Source organism: Chinchilla lanigera, unplaced genomic scaffold, assembly GCF_000276665.1.
Source record: "Chinchilla lanigera isolate Chin_1 unplaced genomic scaffold, ChiLan1.0 scaffold00008, whole genome shotgun sequence".
Lineage (NCBI taxonomy): Eukaryota > Metazoa > Chordata > Mammalia > Rodentia > Chinchillidae > Chinchilla > Chinchilla lanigera.
The window spans coordinates 7,432,873-7,450,211 of NW_004955409.1; positions in this window are offsets into that span (position 1 = coordinate 7,432,873).

Here is a 17,339-nt window from a genome sequence, read left to right on the forward strand (position 1 = left end):
AAAATTACCTGAATTTTTCACTATCCTTTCAACCAAGCAAAGGGGCAACAGCTCCTCAATAGAGGTGTCCACTTGAATTTGTCAGTGTTTTCTACGGACGCTGTACTCTTCGGTCCAAACATTCAGTTCCTACAGTAAATATTGACCAGTAGGCACTGTTCTTATGCCCTTAGGATTTTGTATTTGATAGAGAATCAATTGTTTCCCTTAGCTTGGTAAGAGCCCAGCAGTTCCCACTGCTTGACCACTCACTGTAAGTCTCAGTACAGTTCTGTTATGTCCTGTTGTGGTTTACATCTAGCTGTCCCCAGACAGCCTCATGCATTCATAGGTGGGGCTTCTGGAAGGTGATTGCATTATGGGAGATGTACTTGTGCCTAGGAGATGGGGTCACTGAGGGCATGGATTTGAAGGGTGCATCTCCCTCCTTGCCTTCTCCCTTGATCAGTCTGCACTTCCTATCCACCATGCTGTGAGCAACTCCGCCTCTGCTATGCCCCTGTGCCATTTCTTCCTGCCTTGGAGCCAGCCAACTACAGACTGAAACCGCTACACCCTATAAGTCAAAATCAACTGTTTATGCTTTAACTTTCAGGTGTTGGGTATTGTGTCTCAGCAGGGAGAAAAGTGACTGAGACAAGCCCTTCTTATTTACTGGAAGAAAAGTAGAATCCCCTGTACTGGATGGTGAGCCTCTTCCCTCTGACTGCCTTCCACAACCAGGAATCTTTTCCATGAGCTTTTCTCAGTCCTTCTCCATCTGGAAAAGCAGTGACTGACTCAGCTTCAGTTCTTGCTGGGGAGCAAGGAGCAGAACAATTCTCATCCATCAAATGAACTAAAATGACCTTCTGTAGATAAAGAAAGATAAAGCACTTTGATCTTCCAGAATCTTGCCAAAGACATTGTGGTCTAGAAAAATTACATTTTGCAAATCATTGATACTGTAAGTTCTGAGTCAATTAGTCCTTGAGAGAGTCTCTTCATATGCATTGTCCATACGGAAAAAAAATTCTCCTCGACAGATGGTTGCTGCTTTGCTCCTGCCAGACATGACAATGCTATAATAACCATGTCTTATTCTTATATAGAGTGACTGACCCCTCCCCAAATATTTCCAGCATGAGTTTAGATCCTATGGGTGGACAAGTCATGCTGATACTGGATTGTTTTCTACTTCAGTAAGAAAGGCAGTGGTGAAAAGGGTTTCCAATCACTCTGGCTGCATGAAGCTCTGGCAGTAGGTGGACACTGCTCTGAGATGTGCCAAGTGTCAGTGACTTTTCTAAATGAAATATAAACATGTTAATTATAGAGTAACTTTTAGTCACAATTCATTTAGGAAGTTCTGATCTTAGTGCCTTATTACTGCTATGTTAACCTTAAAATAGCAATCTTGGACTTTCCAAAAAAATTTCTGGTTATCATTCAGAAGTCAGCTGAAAACAAATTGCTTTAAAATATTCAACATTATGAATTAGCATTCCTCACACGTCATTTTGAAAAACCCTTTGGAGTAGCTTTTCCTTTGCATAGTCTGAAAGTTCAGTTGAGACAATCTAGTTCACACCATACAAGTTTCAAGATATATTCAGTCAGGGTGCTTCATTTTCTTTCATTTAATCCTGAATGCAGACATTGAGGCACTGCTGACTGACTAACTACTATTCTCTGTGAATAGAATGAGGAACACTGTCCAGTTGGTGGAACCTCTGGCTCCCCAGTGCCCCAGTGCCCTTGTGCCCTGCTGCAGACCTAGCTGAAGCTCCATACCAAATTCTTTCTTCACCTTCACAGGTCCACACTGTAGCTCTCTAGGGCTCAAGCTGCTACAGGCAAGGAAGGCATTGCCCTTGCACATGGCAAAATTTTTCACTGATGTACAGAACTCAATGGCGATTTTCTCCCTACAAGCCTACTGACAGGCAATTTGAGAACATCAGAGACTTCTGCTGTACTATAAAGCTGTATCTGATGGAAAAGATTTATTCACTTCCTTTACTACTGATAATGTTTTTTTCTTCTTTTTTTGTCTTTTTTTTTGCTAGTAACTCACCTCAATTTCTCTCCAGATATAAAAGTTTGCCATTAACTGGCCACTCATCTTCCAAAGTTTTGCAGTAGAGATTCTCTCTCTGCCCAAGTCTATCAGCATGCACCAAACTCAAGTCAAAATGTATCACAGATCTCAATATTAATACAGAAACACTAAATCTATTGGAAGAGAAAGTAGGTAAAATCCTTGAAGACATAGGGGTAGGCAGAGAGTTCATGAACAAAAACCAAATTGCACATGAAACACTTGAAAGAATCAACAACTAGGATCTCATCTTACTGAAAAGTTTCTGCACATCTAAAGAAATCACCAGCAGAGTAAAAAGAAAACCCACAAACTTGGAAAAAATTTTAGCTGACTGTCCCTCAGACAAAAGGCTTCTATCTAGAACATACAAAGAATTTAAAAAAAAATCAGCCCCTGCAAATTCAAAGACCCAATCCAAAAATGGGCAGCTGAGATGAATACACACTTCTCAGATAAAGAAATACAAATGGCAAATAAATACATGTGAAAATGTTCAACATCATTAGTCATTTGAGAAATGCAAATTAAAACAGCATTGAGATTCCACCTGACCCCAGTAAGAATGGCTAGCACTAAGAAATCAATCAATAACAAATGCTGGTGAGGCTGTGGAGATATAGGAACTCTTCTCCACTGCTGGTGGGAATGCAGACTGGTGAAGCCACTGTGGAAATGAGTAGGTCTAGAGGTCCCGTTCAACCCAGCTATTCTCCTCCTGGGTATTTTCCCAGAAGATCTGAAAGCATCATATCACAGTGATATAGGTGCACCCCTGTTTATAGCAGCACAATTTGTAATTGCTAAATTGTGGAAGCAACCCAAATGTCCATCCACTGAGGAATGGATAAAAAAATTGTGGTACTTTTATATAATGGAATATTACTCAGCCATAAAGAAAGATAAACTAGAGGATTTTACAGGTAAATGATCACAACTAGAGACCATACTCATAAGTGAAATAAACCAGACCTCCATGTGTAAGCAATGTATTGTCTCACTAGTGTAAGAACCTGAAAGAGTGAATAAAAACTAGGAGGTATGACAGACATTGTGAAATCAAAGGAAAATGTTCAAAAGTAAAGAGCAACTGGGGTGAGGGAAAAGAGAACAGAAAGAAGGGGAAATGATGTAAGTATGTATATACAGGATAGCTAACATAGTTGTACTACTGACTTCTGTCACTTTACTGAAAGGAACAGTTAATGATTATTTATTTGATTAATCTTGCATGGCTCTATTTGTTTTCCTGAGAAACCACTTTGAAGATATCAATATGTAATACAACAACCATAGCTAATTTCCTACCACTTTGTCTGTAATTCTGTATTGCTTGTATTGTTCTTATGCTATTTTGTAAATGAATGTCTGTTTGTTAATATGCTTTCCTTCTTTTATTTTTAAAATAAATTTTAGGAAGAGATTCTCTCTCTCTTGTTCCTATGTAGGGTGTATGGAAACTGTCTGGTTTCAGATTTTCTACCCGCTTAGAACAATTCAGTAATTTCATGCTAGAAAACATCCTTTAGCCTGAAAAGAGTCAAATGACCTGCCAGAATGTTGTGCCTTAATAGAAAATGGTGCAAAAGCTCCTGAGACTTTATGCAAACTTTCTTGACAAATAAGGAGCTGTGGGCAAACTGCCAATCCAATGGAACTCAATTCATGTTTTTATTTCTTGGCACTTTCTTGGCTGCATGAACAAAATAATTACTCATTGTCTTGCCTCAGCACATAAGAACTGACATGCTATGCTTGCATCCAAGTCCTGTTAAATATTTCTTAATGATGTTCTAACTTGTAAGATTTCATTTTTATTATTATGTGAGTGTCATAAAGCATCCATTTCTTTAATTGGCAATAACAATACCACGGTGTACTGCAACTGTAGCTGTGTGCCTACATGTGTGGATGATGACTGTCACCAAATGTCTTTCCTGTCATCTGCTAAGCACCCAAAATGCCAGATTCTTGCTCTCTGGTGTCCAGTGACCTATCGCATACACAGGCAGATAAACAACTTCTCCTAGGGATAGACATAGTCTACTTTACCTATTCCCCAAAGCACCTACAACTAGTTCAGGGAGCTAAGTGTGATTAATGAGCTAAACAAACCAAAGTAAAACCCTTCTATAGTTCCATTTCCAAAGTCCTCTTGATTCCAGATAAAAAACTGATACCAGAACCCTGTTCTTTTATGAAGCCAAAGACCTACAAAGGCCTAAATTTCAAAAGAAGCATCTTGAAATTCAAATGGGACTTTTTACTTGTAGTTGGTTTTATCCAATCTGGGTATTTCTTTGCAAAAAGACATGTCCAGTATTTACCTTAGATGAAAAAAATGGCATTACTGAGCCCTTGAAATTGTGGTTATTCCTTTTACATTTTCTACTGAGCAGATCTGAGGCTCTACTGGTTTTGGATTAGTTTTTGGACATGATGGTCGTACACTGATGTTTCTGCAGTTGTTCTCTTACATGACTGGGAGTTTCTAGAGATTCTGACGTTTGAGACCTATGGTTTCCCTGTGGCCTTAAACTGGAAAACTGTGACAAAATCATGATAAAATTATGAAAGAATATTTATTAGTTGATGATTACCTTAAGATTACAGGTGTGGCAAATGACAACTTCTTTCTCAAACAAGATTTGAAAGTAGATGCTCCCATTCAATTCTTAAAGAAGCCCACGAATTTTTTATCTCTATCCTGGGATGCAAAAGCACATTTCCAGAATTAGGTATTTCTTCCCTCACCTCTTTCAATAGATAAAAGATGGATTTATTTCTTACCTATAATTTTCCCAAATGCTTCCTCTTAGATTACTAATATTCTGTATAATTAAGTACATATCTATTTTAAGACCCAAATAATAAAGAAATTAAGTTATCTTGCATTTGTAGTTGGCTGAGAAGAGTCTGTTTTTCAGATCTGTACAGGTTCTTAGTTAAGGAAAACAGCAAGCACCACGATCCACATCATCACAGCTCCTGTGCCACTCACCTGGTGGGTCTGTGGCTGCCTTTCTTTGTAGCTCTGCTTCATTCTAATCCACAAAGTGTTCCATGCTGCATGGGCAAGAATTCTTACAAATACGCTATTACAGTCTACTGAGGCCATCAAGTGACTTCAAGTCTGTCTCCATTCCTGGTGTCTGCTTTTGAGTATCACTTCTGTATACACTGCTTTAATACAAGTGACTCTTAAAAGTATGAATAGGGGATTGGCATGTGGCTCAGAGGGAGAGAGTTTGCCTAACAAGCTCAAGGGCCTAGGTTCCATCTCTTGTAACACACACACACACACACACACACAGAGAGAGAGAGAGAGAGAGAGAGAGAGTGGGCAGAGATGGGTACTTGAATACACATATTTTACCTGAGGGTTGCTGCCACAGTGAATGACTGAGAAGGAAGAAGGGAAGTGGTGTGGGAGCCCAATGGAAGAAAGTGGTTTTAAGGTGATCAATATGACCAGGGAGGTGATTTATCTGATAAGAATCTTGTGAGATTGATACAGTATTGCTTATCTGTTGGAGACTGAAGCATCCACCTGCTGATCCGCGGCTCTAGGCACTGCGAGTTTACCATAGAGTTATTCACTCACACTTCTGGCTGTCCTAGCTTGGGTACACCAGCATTTGTAATTATTTGCTTTCTTAAGGATGACAGGAGGGAATAGGGAAGGGAGGGAAAGGGGAATGAAAAAAAAAATGAAGACGTATTGTGTCCATGCACGAGCTCCGCACAAGGGATGTAGGCACCATGTACTACAAACACACACTAATACAAAAGAATAATGTATACTTGAAATTTGATATGAGCAGATCTTAGCGTAATCCTACTGCACAAAAACTGTGAACTATGCAGTGGTGGGTAATGTTAATTAGCTTGATTATAGTATCATTTCACAATGCATTCACGTCAAAATCTTTTACCCTAGCAAATAGATGCAGTGCAGCAAATTTACACTGAAGGCCTTTTATGATTTGGGTTCTGAGATGATGACGTCTAACTGGAGTGCAGATGCACTGCTTTAGAGATGAGACTCTCTTTGAGCTTTTTGTCTGTCACTACTTAAGCTCAGGTCTAAAGAACAAAACCCCTCTCATTTCTAGGAGAGAGAGAGAGAGAGGAAGAGAGAGAGAGAAAGGGAGAGAGAGAGAGCTGAAAAGAAGGAAACACAGGGGGAATCTTTCAATATTTTGTCTACTACCTTTCTAACTGGAAGTGCTAAAACTTTCCAATCCTCTCAGTAAAAGAATCTGACATAAAAATTGTAGCTGAAATGGGCTTATTCTGGCTCTATTTCTCTAAATTTGAGTCCCTTTCCTAATCTCCTTTAGCCATCTTTACTGCATCCCATCTGTCCTCTTTCTACCAATCTACAGCTGTGTCATTTTTAGAGTGATAATACTGGTCATACAACATTTACAACTTTTGAATAAGAAAAAGGACATAGTTTTATGCCACTTGATATTTTTCAAGGCAGCTCTACCTTTAAAATATGTGGGAAGGTGCTATCACTGAGTGGAATAACAGTCCCTGTCTGATTTAAATGGACTATTTAGAGTGTGGAATGTGTCTCACTGAAGTAGAATACAGATCATTCCTGAAATTTCTATATAAATATATATCTAAATTATTTTATGTTTCCTGCCACTTCTCATAAATGATAGAGGAAAATAAGGAAACTTACTGTACATCTAATTTTAATAAAGCAAGGTGAGTAACAAAATTAGAAACTATTTTCTCAATTAAATTTCTCAAAACTACAGAAAGTGACAGTAACCATTAAAAACAATTTAGTATAAATAATTTTAGTGTAGGAAAAAACTGCAAACTATAACAAAACTTAAAATGATTTAAAAGGCAGACATTGCAAAACATACTAATAAATAAATCAAAACCAAAATTAAAAGATTCATAAATTATGTAATGAACTTACAGGATCACCTAGGAAACAACTGAGCAAAAAAAAGCAAACGACTGAGTGAAATAAATTGAATTCAAATGAAATATTGAACCACAGTTAAACACTGTTGCAATAAATTTACCACCACTTAACTAGCTTTAACACAACTAACATGCAAGTATAAAAATTGCATGCGTGAAATTAAACTAAGTGAAATCATAAAGCAGAGCTGCAAGAGGAGGGGATCTCCCATCTCATGTACCTCAAGCCAGGCCTGAGCAGCTTAGTTGGACCCCAGCAGAAGCCCCTCATGCCCATCCTTTCTTTGGTGGCTGGGAATATGCATCTGGCTCCTTCTCTGGTCTTCCCTAGAGCCTTTGGGTGAGCACATCAGGCAGGCTACACCCAGCAGCTTCCAGAAGAGCACCAAGACAGCTTCTGCTTAGGGCATGCCCCCATCACCCAGCTTAGAGGAGATCAGGGAATGTATACAAACCTTGGACTGAAACCTTTCAGCTGGACGTGTTCACCAGAAGAACTCCAATAAGAGTCATCCAATACATGAGTCTGTATTCAGTATTGAATACCACTCAATATTGAATACCACTGTATTCAGTACTGAATACCACTCAATACATGAGTCTGCATTCTACTTTAGTGAGACACCAGAAGAACTCCAATAAGAGTCAGTATCTTCAACCCCGTCATCTCTTTTGTGGAGGGTGAGGGGTGTTGGGGATTGAACCCGAGGCCTTCCCACCGAGCTACACCCAGGCCTTTTTCCTTTTTAAATTTTGAGGCAGGGTCTCACTAAGTTGCTAAGTTGCTCAGCTAGGCTCAAAATTGTGAGCCCCCTGCCTCAGCCTGCTAGAGTGCTGGAATTACCATGCCAAGCTCAACTTAAAAATCTTACAACAGGGAGAACCATGAGAAAACCTGGAAAGAACCTTTTGCAGTTTCTACAGAAAGGAGAGGCAAGGAAGGGCTGGCTGACTTAGTATGGGTTGGTTTGAATAATTTCAGCAGGCCTTGGGGCATCGGCACTCCCTCTAGTTGTCCACTAGCACTGGACCTGGGATGATGAGGATGGAAGAACAGGAGCGTGGGGTCTGAGTGAGAGCCCTGTGAGCCCAATAGGGCAGGCGGTTGCAGCTTGATCTCAGAACAGTCTCTCCAGAGTCTTCAAGCCTCAGATATCAAAATATGAAAAGAGAAGTGATACTTCCCACAGAGGCAGAGGGAGAGAAACAACCTGAGTCCCTAAGAACATTTTCCATCACCAACATGAGCATGAGGCACCCGAGAAGCCAGTCTGATACATCTGCTCATGTGCACCATGTACTCTTGAGCTGTACACATCACTCCCCAGCCCCCAGCTGCTGCTCGCTTGGTCAGTTGGGAAGGATGATTTTAGAGGCAGGGTCATCCTGGGTCCAGATGTGCTTCTCTTCCTACCTTCAGGTCCGCTTACCTCCTAGGCTGTCCAAGCCACTTCCCTCCAGGTCACAACCCTACTGATTAAAGGGTCCCTTGGGCCACCCAGGTCTGCCTGCTCCACAGGGTGGGATGCAGTTCCCTGGGTACTACTGCGGTTGGTGATGATGACCGTTAACTAGATCATCTTGTCTGCATGGAGCTGGTGTTAGTAGAGCTCTCTGCATCAAAAATGCTTTCTGGAAGTACATTCTCCTCTCGAAGTTATAAAAGAAAAGATAAAGTCTCTTACAGTGAACTTCACAAATAATTCTTTAACGTGCTGCAGCAGCAACATAAACAGCCCTGTACTAGGGAGAGGTTAAGATGACTAAATAACCACATGGCTTGAATAAAGCTGGAGTTTATCAACACTTACCATCCAAAGAAATTACCAGTGTTTTGCCAATATTAAAACTTTTTATAAAGAAGATTTGTAAATGAAGCCAAGTATGAGAAAGAAGGGATGAACTTTTAAAAATAACTGGAGTGACAGAACTCTGTAAATGAGGAACAAAACCAAATTGCCCTAAAATTAAAAAATAAACCTTTGTTGACATGAACCAATTAAGATAAAAATCATAAATAAAGCCAGTCTTGGGAATGTCTGAAGAAAGAATTTGCCAGAATAATGGTTATGTAATATTCTAAATCTTTTACGACAGGCTGGAAGGAAGGGGAATGAGGAGTGAATGTTTCATTGATACAGAGTTTCACCTTGCACAGCAACGCAAGTGTACTTAATGTCACTAAGCTACAGTTATGTTAACTTTAATATATAGAGAGAGGAGGGGGTGATTTTTTTAAAATTATGCTGTTTTGGATAGCACACATTTCATCCAAGAATTTCTTACCTTTTTCAGAAGGGGTCCCCAAGCTCCAATGAAGCTGTTAAAACTGGGTTACACAGCAAGAACTTGAGCACCAAGCAAGTGAAGCTTCATCTGTATGTACAGTTGCTCCCTGTTTCTCAAAGCACCACTTGTGTTCCCTGTCTTCTGTTGGGTCATCCAAGGTGCTAGACTTTAATAGAAGCATGAACCCAGCTGTGAACTATGCACGCCGGCGATCTGGGTTGTGCTCCCCTTGTGAGAATCTAATGCCAAGTGATCTGAAATGGAACTGAGGCAGTGATGCTAGCACTGGCAGAATATATTACAGAATATATCCTAAGGCAGAATATATTACAGAATATATTCTAATACAGAATATATTCTATATTCTGTAAGTATAGAATAACAATACCAATAAGGTCTGACAGCACAGAGACTAATAAATTAACTGCTGTCAGGCTCATATCAAATCCTATCAGTGAGTGGCAAGTGACAATCAAGCTTCATCTGGTGTCAGAATTTGTACTGGCAAATGAGTTGATGTGCTTTAACGGTACAGCTGCATTCCGTGGCAGGCTTTAGATCAGAATCCATCTCTTGTTTTAGTCTGCATATGGCCCATCCATTACTTTACTTACCAATTCCGTTCATGCCTCTTTCCTGCACTGCACACTTATCTCAGTCACAGTTTCGCTGAACTCACAAGCTAACCCTGGCTAAAGTGAGTAAAAAACAAACATCATTGGAGAGCTTCTTTGGAATGGGGAAAGGTCCATTGATGAGACAGCAGAACTTTAACACAATCAACAGAAAGGAAAGGTTCATTTAAAAGAAAATATCAAGAGTTCTACTTAAATTACAAGCTTAACAAGTGATTCACATTCTCCAATCTCACTCTGTGTGTGTGAAAATCAGCTATCCCACTAAGCTGTGAAACCTTTAAAAGAGTTTCATCACATGGCGATCCAGAACCCTGCATTAAAAGACAAGTCTTTGGAGTTTTTCAAAAGAAGGAAAGATGAACAAGAAAAAGCAGTGCAAGTACTGAAGGCCACCACCTCATCAAATGTGTCTGCACCAAAAGCACCATTTAGTGGCTAACCACATTGTTAAAACGAAGCAGCACTTTACTACTGGTGAAGAGTTGATCTTGCCTTTGCTAAGGATTTTTGTCATGAGCTTTTAAGAGAATCTGCAGTCATGGTGGTATTCAATTCAGACTGAAGGGCCTACCAATATTGACAACAAAACAACAATGTTTGCTTCTGTGTGATTTCTTTTTCAGAAGGAAGTGAAGGAGGATATATTATATATAATTTTATTGCAAGCCAATACCAATAAAAGTCTAAATGATTACACACCAGGAAAATCAGATTGGTCATTTTGTGTTGGTTTATGCATGGATGGAGTAGCTGCCATGACTGGACAGCTTTGTAGTTTCCTTACCCAGGCCAAAGAGGTGGCTTCTGAATAGGAGTCTATATACTGTGTCACTCTTGCAGAAATGATGGGTGATCAAAAATGTCTCCTGAACTTAACGTTTTTCAATATGTGAGTAAAATTATCAACCCATATTAAAGTACCAGCCCTAAATTCATGTTTGTTCATTCAACTATGTGAGGAGAGAGACACAGAGAACACACATTTTGTCTTGCACACAGAAGTGAGATGGCTTTCTAATGGCCGATCACTAGCCAGAGATTTGCATTATGAGAGCTGCTCCACAGATTTCTTTTAGAAAAACAGTCACTACTGGTAACATATTTCAGTGACACAGAATGGATCAAAAAACTTCTTACTAATGTGACATATTCAGTCTGCATAAACAATACTGAATCTGTTACTTCATGTAATGGTTGATCTGTAGTGTCAACTGGTGAAGTTTAGAAACTTAACTGAGTAACTCAACAGTTCTACAACCTAGGTTGTAGAGGACATGCCCTAGGGTGGCTATTTATGCTCCGGGATGCTGTAGTAGTTGATTCTTTGGGTCAAGATGAGAAGTTTAGAAGTTTAACTAAGTGACTCAGCAGGGACCTTGGTCCTCACCCACTTTGTAAATATCCGAAGCCTGTGCAAAAGGAGGACATAGAGATGGTGTGAATGGTACACCTGCTCCAGCGCAAGTAACCTGCATACAATACAAGAGAGGAAAAAAGGCTTGTATCCCACTCCATTTTGCTCTTGTTTTTGCTGTCTTTTTCCACCCTGAACTGTTGCATCTGTGTGAAGCAACTTTGCATTGGAACCAGCTCATTATGACTAAAACCTCCAAAACCTGTGAGCTAAAGAAACTTTTCCCTCTCTAACTTTGGGTGTCAAGTATTTTGTCTCAGCAACAAGAGAAAAGTAACTAACACACTTCAAGAAAGCATGGCAACTTTGTCAAGCTGACAGGTGAAGTGGCTGCAGAGTCAAACTCAAATTGCAGGAGTGACCAGGGAACATGAGGATTCTTGACATGTGATAGTTAACTGCTCTGTGAACTTGAGTAAGAAATGTCCTGCTGATTGGCTAATCAGAGTTCTGAGTGTGACTGAGTGATTGACTTACTGAAGATGGAAGACCCATTCTGTGTGGAAACAACCAATAGGTTTGTAGCCTGGACAGTATAAAAAGGGAAAGAATGAAGCTCTGCTTCCATTTCTTTGGAGGAGATTCAGTCTTCACCATCACCTTTGGGTATCTATCTCCCACCTTCCAGAGTAGACTCCTGAGCCTGCCAGCTGTGACTCTGCACCCTTCCAGCTCAGGGCCTTCAGCCTTCCAACACAGACCTGTCAGCTTCCTGATAAAGACTTCAGCAGGAGTCTGCAGTGAGCTCTGGGTCTCCCACCTTTGATGGGACCCTTTGACTCTCCAGTGCACAGTCAGCCCTTTTACATCCTTCTACACCTGACTCTGCAGATGGCCCTTGTAACCCTATCATGCAACCTTACCATGTAATGTATATATTATATATGAATCTGGTTTTATAGTGTACTGTAACAGACACAATATGTTTTAAGCAGTAGCAGAGAATTTGAGAGTGCCAGACCTTCTTTCTCCCAGCTGGTGCATGATCACCTATCTCAACATTCAATAGAGTTTAAACATTATTTTCCAACTGAAAAATTCCCCTCCAAATTGTGAGGATTTAGAACCTCAACCTGGCTATCGCTAAGTCAGGTGACTTGACTTTGTCCATGCTCAAAAAGGATCCACTGTTTGAGATCGCAAATGACAGTGGCTTTGAAACAACTTCAAATCTCCATATGTTCTAAATTAAAGCCAACATAGAATATCCTGAGGTTGCCACAAAAGCACTGGACAGCCTGATTCCAATTATAGCATCCTTTGGGTTGGGGATATAGCTCAGTGGTGCAGTGCTTGCCTGGTGAACACAAGGTGCTGAGTTTGATTCCTGACACACACAAAAAAAAAATCTCAATTACAACATCCTTTCTTGTGAAGCAAGGTTTTCTGCAGTGACGAGCAAAATAAGATTGCAGAGTAACCTACAAATAAACAACACACTTCAGGTGTCACTGTCTCCCATAACCCGCAGATGGGACCATCTAGTTGCAGCAAAACAAGCTCAGGGCTCCCACTGCTACTGCATTATGGCGAGTTGTATAATTACTTCATTTTATTTCACAGTGCAATAATAATAGAAATAAATTGCACATTAGATGTAATATGCTTGAATCATCCTGAAACTCTTCCTACTTAACAGTCCTTCTCCCTGGTGCCAAAAAGATTGAGGATAACTGCTCTAGGATACTGAGTACACTAATTCAATTTTGTTTCCTAGGACTGTGACAAGTGTCTAGTCCTTCAGCAGCAATAACATCAAGTGTTCTGGTTGTAAACTTTCAGTGGTAAGTGGTAAAAGAGAGAATCATGCTACAGATTAATAACTTCAAAATCAAAAATGAAGAAGAAATGAGGGAAGAACAGGAAGTAACTGGATTGTAAGTGAATCAAGGGCTGCGGTTGTACCAGAGATCTGTCAGTGTATGGGTAGTTTGATCCTTTAGAGCAAGGGTCTCTTAAAGTTTGCTTGCAGCCTGATACAGTTTGTGTCTAAATGTCCGCTCAAAGCCTCATGCATTTATAGGATTCTTTTTTCGGGGGTGGCTGAATCTAGAGTGTATGATTGATTCACAGTGCAATGCTGGGATTAAGGGTGGGTGATTGCTGGATCAGTCCACAGACTGGCTTGGCACCACCCTGATCCTGGAGACTGGATACAGTATAAGGGGCAGAAAGAGGCTTGTCTCATCCCTCTCTTGTTGTTTTCGCTGTCTTCTGCCACCATAAACTGTTGCCCTCTGCCATGTGCCACCCTGCCTTAGAGCCAGCTGATTATGGACTGAAACCGCTACCAACTGTGAGCTAAATAAACCTTATACCCTTTTACTTTTGGTGTGGGGTATTTTCTCCCAGCAACAAGAAAAGTAACTAAGACCTAGCCCATATAGCTAGTAATGTGGCCCCAGAAGATCATGGGCTTTTAATACTGTGTGATTTTTTGGCTATATTTTCAATGACTTGATTGCATGATGTGCAGACTGTATAGGCAATATCAGAACACTGTGCAGGGGAGGGCACAGTGCAATGCTAGCTCCGCCTCCTGCTAACTCCTCACTGCTGCACATTCTCAAAGCAAAACCCACGTGTATCAGACATTACATGTGCTTGTGCAATTTAGTGAGTAAAATGCAGGGGTTACTGTAATAGCATTTCAATTGTGTGTGTGTGTGCGTGCGCACACATGTTTAGGCAAGTGTTAATTGTTATTAAGAAATTCTTTTTCTTTGCTTTCTGATTGATTGATTGATTGATTGAGACAGGGTCTCACTGTATATCCGAAGCTGGCCTGGAGCTCACAACCTTCCTGCCTCACCTCTCAAATGCTGAGCTCACAAGCACGTGTCACCATGCTGGGCCAGTAAGTTATCTTACTTAATTTTTGAACTTGGGCTGCTTGTGTTATTTCTTAGGGTAACTTAATAAGTTAAAGTATAGAAAGGAGGCTTTGTTGCACGTTAATTATATGAGATCTATTATATGCAGCCCAAGCTGATTATTTTTCACTCAATGCAGCCCAGGCAAGTAAAAAAGTTGAACATCCATAACTTTCAGCATGACAGAGACTCGACTGTTTCTCTTTATCCATAATAAATCATTATCTCAGAAGCCTCTTATGGTCCAAATTAGTTTTGGCTTGACCTAGTAAGAAAAACTCTTGAGTTGCCAAAGATGAAGATGGATTTGAGTAGCCGAACCTTTCTCTCCCTGACTCAGAAATCTCCCCTTCCTCACTCAGACAGCACTTTCATCTTTTTGGTTTGCCAAGACAGTGAGACAAGGGAAAATAAGCAAGCTTCTTTAAAGGAACAAGATACTGTCACAAGAGATAGTGACACCGAGGCTGGTAACCACAGAATTTGGTGAACAAAGATGAATAACGAGACTAGATGTGATTTTTAAAAAAAGATTCAGGTGGGGAAAAAATCATTTCCTAAACATGGTACATTCGCAGTGTGGACTGACTCTGTCATGGTAAATCCCAATTAACTACCAATTTACACAGTATTAGGTTGTCTAAAGGGGGTACAAATGGGGGTACATAATGAAAAAAGGAGGCTTCTGAGCCACAAATCATAATCTGTAAGATATAATGCTATTTAATTAGCAGGCAGTGTATGAGCAAAACCACTTATGTTTGTATTAGATGTATAGGACACATTTATTTTTAAAAAGCATACTGTGACTAATCTACAGAAACAAATTTCCAATCCAACAAGTGGAGAACTCTGAATAACTTCCATGTCTGTTCCTTCCATATCCCATCTATCTATCACATTAGTACATCCTGAAATTTACAGTTTCCTTACATTTGAGGTACATGTGATAAATGCTTAATACTCTTAGTTTTAGATATCTTTGTCCAATGTGTAGTCATCAAAATGGAACAACTGAAAACTGAGCCTTTTTAAAGTCAATTCATTTTATCCCCTAGGTATAAAGTTTTAATGCAATTATTTTAATTGCTTATAATATTTCATAGCTATTTGATCTTGGCTACATTTTCCCAGTCAAATTTGTCATCCCTATAATAGGACCTGTGCCTTACTTCCATTCACAAATACAAAACAGATGTTGATAATGTGGGCATAATCTAGGACCTGTATTACACATGTGTGTATATACAATATATTCAAATAGTCTTAAAGGGCCAACATAGCATCTCCTATAAGTGCCAACTTCCTGTATGAGTAGTTACATTCATTTATGAAATGCTTGCAGCTCATTTGGGAAGTGCATATTTTCAATTCCACATGATACTCTACTCTTGACAGTAATAGAGGTTAAAATTGACAGTACTACACACTTTTGATTTAAGAAACAAGATAAAAATTAGATTAATGGGCCAGCTCCCTGTTTGAAATTTGGCTTCTAGAGATAGGCTAGTGGGATTCACTGATGAATTTTGCTGAAAATAACCTCCATGTTTTGTGCTATTTCCTTTTAAGCAGAACCAGAGGATGTGGTAGTGGTGTTTAAGACATTCATGGTCACCTCAGCGCCTCCTCCACCTGATGATAACCTCAGGAACAGAACTCCAGATTTTTTCTCAGTGACATACAGGTGCCAGACACTACCCAGGGATCAGCCTCAAACTTTAGAAAAAGACATAGAGACACGTGATCAGGGGAATCTGCAGAGTGTCACAAAAGCAAAGACACCAAGAGCCTCCTGCTGGGTCAGACTGTGTATGTGAGAACCAGCCTAAGGGTCTGAAACCATGCGCTGTCAATGCTGCATTCTCCACTTTCTTGCCAAAAAAAGAATCCTTCCTTAGATTTATGGCCCTGAGCTAGGCTATCACGCCTATTAACACAGTTGTTCTAAGGTGACACAGCTTTCATACTTCACAGAAGTAATAGAAAGACTAATGTGGCCATAAAACCAGCTAGTAAGAGCAATGACTTTTCTGACTGCCTTGTAGGTTACCAAGCCTCTGATGCCCAACCATACCCTAGATTTCCTCACAGCAAGGTAATTTTGTTTGTATGAAGAATTGCAGTTCACTTCTAAAATCTGTTCAGATCTGTTTCTGCATCTTGCTGAGGTTGTTCATCAAAAGCCAAGCATCATATAAAAAAAAAACCAAAGGATGATTCCAAATTCTGAGGTTTATTTTAAAATCTAAGCACTTAGCATCAAGAAGTTAGCATACATATACATAAATAAATTAACATACATATATATAGAATATAAGTAAAAATTATTTTTTAGAAAAGCAATGGGATCCATAGTAAGAAACAAGTTTAAAGTTGCCTTAACAAATTTTATTTTACTTATGATGGTGTTAAACTTTACTAGAAAATAATGTGTACGTTATTGGAGAGGTTCATATATGTGTTGAAAATGTGAAGCAATATTTGTTATGAGTCAAAGACCAGCCAAGGAACAGAGATTAAAATGGCACCCCATTTAGCTAAGAACTGTAATCACCTGAGTGCAATGGATTTTGCTAGGGGAAAGTCATTGCCTCTCAGCATACTGAGCCTAAGAAAAGTCTGTTTGACTTAGCTAATTTGGGGAATGATGAAAGTCATTTGATCTGTCACCAAGACTGCTATGGGCTGTTCCGTGTGCAGACATCCAGTTGTAGATAGCAAAGAAGTGGACCCGTGATAAAGGCTAGTAAACCTAAAACACAAAAGGAAAGGGGCAGAGGAGATACACAAAAGTGGAGAAAACATGAGGGGTAGAAGTGGAATACGAAGCAAATAAATTGCAAGTGAATCAAGGGCTGGTCCCCCTTGTGGATGGTGAGGGGACTAAGGGTTTCTAAAGACAAGATCGTGTAAAAGCGAGATCATCGGCTGGTTAACACTTTGTCTTTATTTCTCACACTGTTTTATTCATAACTGTGTCAGTGGCCTAGCACTAAACTTTGCCCTGAACTTTAAAAATAAAATTGAGTTGCTAAAACTGAAAATGGGAAAGCAGGCAGGAAGCCAGAAAAAAGGGAGTAAACAGAATA